At 33.9% G+C, this 7,712-nt stretch overlaps 1 long non-coding RNA gene across 8 annotated transcripts; it reads left to right on the forward strand.

Moving 5' to 3' along the window:
- The first annotated feature begins 452 nt into the window (after positions 1–452).
- LOC114744668 (uncharacterized) lies at positions 453–5,372 on the forward strand. 8 transcript variants are annotated; one of them, XR_003740127.1, is made up of 5 exons: positions 1,238–1,736; positions 2,828–3,046; positions 3,564–3,662; positions 5,024–5,206; positions 5,340–5,372. It is a non-coding gene; the product is annotated as an uncharacterized LOC114744668 (long non-coding RNA). The 8 variants fall into 8 exon arrangements; XR_003740128.1 differs by having other exon boundaries at positions 5,335–5,359; XR_003740126.1 differs by lacking the exons at positions 5,024–5,206; positions 5,340–5,372 and adding an exon at positions 453–532 and having other exon boundaries at positions 1,380–1,736; positions 3,564–4,203.
- Positions 5,373–7,712: the final 2,340 nt, after the last annotated feature.

Here is a 7,712-nt window from a genome sequence, read left to right on the forward strand (position 1 = left end):
TGCACTGTTTCCAAAATGCTGGGCGTTGTTTTGTATGGTTGAACCACTTCTACCTTTATTTCCCTTAATTTGGATAGTGTCGGGAGCTTCAGGAAAATACTTTGTAATTTTTGTGGACAGTTTTTATTAAGAAGTGAAAGAATGAGCTCTTTTAAGTCACCTGAACCAATTGCTCTGCAAGCTTTTTTGTTTGCTTTTTGTTAATTGAATGTTTGTCTGCCGCATGCTGCTGTCTAAAATGGTTTTATTTACAGCATCGCTAGTGTTGATTTGCTTTAGTTTCTTTCACATGAGTAATGTCCTAAATGTGTCCTACCTTTACATTCTCAAGAGATAAATGAGGATAGGGAGAATGAGAGTGAAGACAAGGCGTAAGTGGACTAGTGGACAATGCTGTTTCAGCTGATGGTGTTCTGGTCATAAATACAATGGAAGTTTAAAAAAAAAAAAAAAAAGGCTACCGATGGCATGAGAGCATTATCACCCTTAGCCACTGTTGATATTGTTGGAATTCTGAGATTGATGAACACTGGTTAGTTTTATTTGCCCTCACCCCTTTTGTTTCTATTCTTGGTAGAATAATCTCCCGATCAGTCTTCTTATGACCATCTAATTGAAAGATAATAGCTTTTTCACTTATTATAGCTCTGAAATCTATATTTCGTATTGGTTGTCATTCCAGTAGACAATGGATAACCCCGTCTATAGCCGGACTCAACCTTGGCCATACCTTTTGAGGTCTTTGTTAAGTGCTTTGGTCTATTGTTAATCTCGAGCATACCAGCATTTTCCACAAACCATTACCAATTCATTATCGTTCTGCATATGTTAGCTGTATGGCTACCTTGAATGAGATGTTTAGAAACACTTCAGCTACTTCTGCAAGATACTTGACACTCTATCAGCCAAACTGCGTTGTTTGGCACTGTAAGTCCCTTTTCCTTTTCTTGAGGGGAAAATGTCAAATACATTTTTTATCCCATATTTATTTTTCCGGTGAAATTTGATGCCTTAACTTAGCCTGGAGTTTTATTTTATCTCTTAACTTTCATTTGTTCCACTTTTAGCCCCTAACTTTCCAAAACCATTTAAATTTTTATTGTCCTCGAGACTTATAAAGAAAACACCAAGATCTCTTGTGGGTAGCCCATGAACATTCCCCGGCAAATCACTGCTATGTCAATCCATCTCGTAAAAATAAAAAAATCTGCACATTGTGTTCATTTCTCCTCAACGGATTTGTCCTAAATCACTGCATCCCTTCTGAACATTCACCCCAAAATTAGGAAGGTTAGGATCCTTGTTTCTTGCAGCGCTCATTGAAATATTGCTTCTCACTCCAAGAATTGAAACCTGAGTTTCATTGTAATTTAATGCAGAGGAGTTTCATGCCCTTTCACACTCAAATTGACTCGTATTTGTCTTTCACAGAATCTTTGGTCAGTTATGGAACAGTTGTGCTAGGAAAATTAGGAGCAAGCAAACGAATGGTTGATTGAGGGCAATTCAATGACGTGTATTGGTAGTCTGTTACTTTACTAAATCGATTTGCTGATGATCCTCAGAATTGCAACAAGTGGCAACTAGGATAATGATTCAGAGTGTACATATAAAACAAATCATCGAGTTTTCTTATGGATCAGGGCTTGGTACAATCTGCTGGCTTGAAGGAAAGAAGATTCTTCTGAAGGTCATACCCAACTTTTGAGACGGCAATGCTTTCACCACTTCAATAGGTCATATTAAGCTTGATCCAGCTGTTATGTGCTACATTTCTTTTTTAATTGCATGGATGTTACACACATGTCCAGCTCCTGCAATTTCATGTGAACATGGTTTTTATAATTACTTATCTTCACTATGTTACTTATAAGTGCCAACCTCATGAATCATTGAGATTCATTTTATGGTTTGTCCTAAATTTGCATAGCTCAAGCTGAACATTTGATCTGCATTTTTTATTGCTGACTTGAAAAGGTCAACAACAAATCTTCTTGAATTTCTTCAGGCCAAGTTTTTCTTCAGTCAGAAGCAATAACGAATTTGTCAGATACATGGTATCCAATCTCTGGAATCTTCTATTCTAATCTTTTTTCATAACTTTACTCACCGAGGAGAGGACAAAATCTTCTGGTAAAATTTTCCCACTGTTTACCATTAGGTTTTCCAATAACAATAGACCGGAAGAAAGTTTCTTAATAACTAATTCTTTCAATGAAGAAGAGGAAAAAACGACTGACATTGTCATAGTTTTATAAGGAAACTTGATAGGAAAACCTTATACCTATATCTAAGTTTCCTTTTTTTAATATAATAAATTATGTGGACATTTCTTGTTTAGGAACATCTTGCTTGAATACTCTTCTGTGGAGCCTTTTGGGTTAATATGATAAACGATGGTTAGATTGCACTTAGCACCTGCAAAAACTTTAGTAAGATCATCGTGATTGGGAAATTCTCCCTTTCCTTTCTGTCCGTCTACTTTTCCATCTCTATCTTCTTCTTCAGCATATAGAATGGAATGATAAAGATTAAACTTTATATGCGATGGCTACCCAAACCCCAAGATTCTGTAATTGCAAAATACAATCATCATGCGTACTTTACAGTAACATTATTCACTCATCCAGTTGTTAGGTAAGGTTCTGGTCCATTGAAGTTCTGGTCTATGGACAAGTTTATGCTTCCGTAGTTCTGAAACAATGCAAGATACTGTTCACGTCATGCCAACTTGCCAAGTGGTTGTTGCCATCTCAGCACTTTTCTAGGCATGAGTCCTGGTTTTTCGCCTCCAGCTTTTGATTCATGTATTTTCTACCAATTGCAGGGTGATCTTTATTGTTTCCTTCCAAAGTGCCTCTTCAGTCTCCTCCATGAGTAAATTATTCTTGTGATGCTACTTCACTTTTACAGACCCTGAAGGGCATGCAGAATTGAATGAGAAAATAAAAAGGAGTGCTTTTGCAGATCATATACACACGTTGATCAGATTCTTCGTTGAATATGCTTTACAACTTGTTGCAGGTTGGCAGTGGGCCATAAACAGGTAGCCCCAGGGGACCAGGTGCCTCAAATGCTGTGTTTTCTCATTCTTTTCTTTCCTCTTTTTTTTTTTTTTCTATGGGTTGGTTTTGGTGGTGAAAATAAATAAAAATAATGAATAGTATTATGCTTACAATAATGGTAGTTTAGCACTAATATAAGAATGTTGGTTACAAATTTATAGTCTGCCTTGCATGTTCTTGTCCGTTTCTCTCCATTTCTTGTGATTAGCTAAATACCTTTTCACATTCTTAATCAATCCAAAGCTCATGCTCATTAAAGAATGTCCCAATCATAGCCAATCATTTGGTTACCTTTTTATTAGAGCATTATTTTTGGGAAACATAAAGGTGGTCGGAGACCTAAAAGACCAGAATACTAGCAAAATTGTTGTGAACTGCTAAAACTCTGGTTAATTATTTAAGAGAATCACAAGCATCTCTTTGCAATTTGTATGTATTATATATATATATATATATATATATATATTTTCCTTCTTAAAGCTAACCCTCTTGTATCAGATATGCGAACTGAGCTGGCATTCAAAGAAAGATTGCGTATTCCCTGAGGATGTGGGGTTTCTCTGTATACGCGTTTTGCAGCGAATCAAATTTGTCACGGTTAGTTTCATCAACACAACTACTATATTGTTTGTTCTAACGTGCCGACAAGTTCATGGGTTAAGTGGTTGTGTTCTTGTGTGTGTCTGTCTATATATATATATATATATATATATATATATATAGTTTCAGTGTCATCCATGTATGTATCTCTGTTGCTTTCTCTATCTACATTTCACATGAGATAAGAACAGAGCATTAAAAAGGGGGCGGCAAAGGTGAAGTGGGGAGTTGGTGGGTCTCATGTTCAGGTGATAACTACAGTTTTAAGTTTTGAACTTGCTCGCCTACTTGCTGAATCTCTATTCTTTCGGTGAAGATCTTCCAGATTAAATTAACAATCCGGCGTGCATTGAAATGTATTATATATAATATTCCTCTAATGATTGATCATTGGATAATATAATTCGCATTTTCTCCTCGTTGGTTTCCATTGTCCATGGATTATATAGACCAGATACACTGTACGTGTCCCAAAAATTCTTCTCTGCTGAGCTATTTGGATGTTGATTGTTGGATAGAGGAAGCGTAATTTTATTCCTGAAAAGGCGCCATGCTCCTTCCTTGTAATGGAGGTCACAAGCTCGATCCCCGGCAAGCATTTCGCTTGCTTACTTGAAAAGAAGAGTATTTGATTTCCAAGTTCTTGATGCCTTTATTGGGAACTAATAACTAATACTCCTCCGGTCCTAAATATAGGACCCAATTGTTGAGTTAGTTTTGGTCCTAAATATAAGACCCATTTATCATATTTTTTAATTTTCTCTAAATTACCCCTATGGATACTCCCTTAACCATAATCAAGTAGAAGAGAAATAGGGGGTATTAAGAAAGATGATTATGGTATTTTAGGAAAAACGTGTCACATTTTTTATAATTACCTAACTTACCTAACTTCCTTAATCTAATCAAATTAGTTAAATGGGTCTTATATTAAGGACTGGAGGAGTAATAACAAATCTTTATCTCACTAAGTAAGTTCGGTTATGTGAGTAGTACAACTTTAATTGGTGATATCAATAACCCAATTTTTGAATTAATCATTAATTGAAAATTTCAACTTCATATGGAATACCCACTGAGTTAGATATTCATGTTTAATAAGAGGATATTGTGTTTAGCAAAATTATTAAAAAAAAAAAAAGGTACTAAATTGCATGTCATGTACTTTTAACCCACGGTGGTCAAGTTGTGTGGAAAGAACTTGATTGATTGTTTGAACTTTACAATGAAAAAAATTATATCAAAAGAGTTATTTTCAATTAGATCTGAGGGTGTATGAATCCAATCCAGTAATACCAAATATCAATTGAATTATGTATATAATATGATTTGAGAGTAGTGGTTAATATATTATGCAGAAGAAAGAGAATAAGATACAGTAAATGGGGCAGTGATTTTGGCAAGTGAGAGAGACCAAAGCCACAAAGGAAGGAAAAACGTTGGTGCTTTTGTAAAGAGAGGGAAGACACAATCTTATCTTTATTGGGGCACTTGGTTCCTGATAATGATGTTTTTAGAACCAAGCACATGGCACCACACGGGTAAGTTCAGTTCTTGACAAGGGACGCCTCCTAAAGCTTAATTTTTTTATATAATTCATTTTTTTTTTCTTTCCAGTATTTAAACCGAACCCTCAATCTTGTACTAATTTTATTTTTTTCCCCCTCAGTACAGGTATTCTCTTGTTGAAGGTAGTACTGTTTGAGTCGTTGTCAAACATTAAATGCAGATATCTCTCTCAGTAAGGATTCGAATATTGATTTGTTATGTTGTGAGGAACTAGTTCCTTCCACTAAACCCGTCGTCTATTAGTTTGTCCAAATTTTACTGTCAATTCAATGTTGTTGTGTTTGTCTTTAAAGAGACAAATATAGCCCTGGCTCTCAAGGCATTCGTAGCCACGAGACAATAGTGTCACCGTTATTCACAGGTTAGTGTGCGCATGTTACCCATATTAATGTCAAGAGCCTTCAACTTAAATAGGAGAGGTTGTGGGGTTAAACCTCAAATAAATAGGTGGAAGCCTGAAAAGAAATTTAATTAAAATTCCCGCAAATAATCATAAATGTGTGTGTGTGTATCAAAACTCTTATTTAAACACATAAAGAAAGGAAATATCAGAGTTGAAGCAGCCATAGACTCCTATAGTTATTTTGCTAAATAGATCATATTATAGTATATTTGTTTGTATGTATATGTATACTGGTTTTACTCAAAGTCTAACGATTTATTTTATATTTGTCATCCAAAACTATTTCTTATCTTCAGAGAAATTTTAGGGTGAGTCAAAATAAGGGGGGGAAAATCGGATCTATGGATGACATTTTAAGAGGGTTTTATAAGGAATTCATATATATATCTATGTACGTTATAACAGTTTTTCCCCGAAAATACTAAAATAATCTAATTTAACACCTAATCTTAACTCATTGTCTGGTTCTTTGATATGAGAGGAGCAGAGAGAAATTTTAATGAGTTGGATTTAATAAAAATATAGAAGTGGGGTTAAAAATTTTATTTTTTTTATTAATCTTTTACCATATACCTTCTCTTTATTAAAATTTTATAATCTCAATTCTCCAATTTTTTTAAAAATTGGACTCGTTAAAATTTTTTTTATCACATCTCCTCCATCTTCCACGCGCCAAACACAATGAATTGGTATGGTTACACATTGTTAGAATCGACCAAATTGTGATAAATTTTGAAGTTTCGTCTACGTCTTGTGTTTGCCTGCGTTGGTCATGTGTGTCAGTTTGGTTTCTTCCTCATCTTTCTATTTAAACTTGAGAGTACAGTCTTCAAAGCCTTATCTCTTCTGATGGATTAATTTTAGAGTTTTTTTTAATATTTTTTGACCAAAAAAAACTACAATTCTTGAGATATTAACAAAACTATATTCTTTTCGCCATATCCACCACAAAGTTCAGGTTTGAACTATAAGGTGGTGGTGACCATTCGTTCTCCTGAGCAATCTCTTATATTGTTAAGTCACAATTTTCTGAGGAAACAAACAAGCAAATGCCAGAAAAGGTTGAGTTTATTAATGACTCTCGTAGCTTCTCACAATTGTCTTTTCCACTTGGTTCATCTGTAACTTCTCATAGAAAGAGCCAGTTGGAAAAACCAATCTACTAGTAGTTTTAATTTTACTTTATTTTTAATTAGGTTTATATGTTTATTTCCTCTTTGTTGGAGTTATTGCGAAATAGTTCTTGGAAACAACTCATATTAACCATTTCTTTCTAAGTGCTGCGGCCAACACTTTCTACCGGTCATCTGAAGCTACAAAGGATCGAATTAAAATTTAGATAAAATTATAAGAGCATAATTAAAAATTAAAAAAATTATTAGAACCTTAAAAATAATGTAAAATTATAAAAAATTATCGATTAATTTTCCAGCCAATTCACAAGGATTAGAAGGAAGACAGATCGGAGACACATCACACAACATATAAAATAGTCTGATTATTTTAAAAGCATGCAGGCCTTCTGTGAAAATATTAATTAATTAATTAAAGTAAATAAATTTTTGGGATGGAATAGACCAGCATGAGAACCATTGCTTTCAATATAATTATTTTGAGAATTTTGGTTATTAATTTGATGCAATGTACTACCAAAAGTCCTATTTATAAGACTTTGTTTATAGATTACAAATGAGATTTTATAAATAAAACAAAAGGTAGTATATAATTTTGAAGCCTTGACTTTGTTGGTGATTCAGATAAGTTTGTGAGGAGAAGAACATACACGAAAAGTCAAGGGAATAATTATTATTATTCAAAACCTTGAAGACCAAACGTTCATACTATAAATTGTTTGAAGATTCAACTAAAGGAAAAAATTTTAAATAAAAAAAAAAGAGGAAAGAATAAGAAGAACAATTTGAAGAGGAAAACGACCTTAGAGTGTGGGTTGCATGAAGAGAATATTGAACAAATTATTGCAGGCTTTGAATTACGCTTAAAGAAAAAACTTAAATAAAACACTTAGGGTGTGTTTGGTACGAGGAAGATTTGGAGGAAAAAAGTAATATTTTGTT

Source organism: Neltuma alba, unplaced genomic scaffold (genome assembly GCF_004799145.2).
Source record: "Neltuma alba isolate B1F8T4 unplaced genomic scaffold, ASM479914v2 tig00004424_pilon, whole genome shotgun sequence".
NCBI lineage: Eukaryota > Viridiplantae > Streptophyta > Magnoliopsida > Fabales > Fabaceae > Neltuma > Neltuma alba.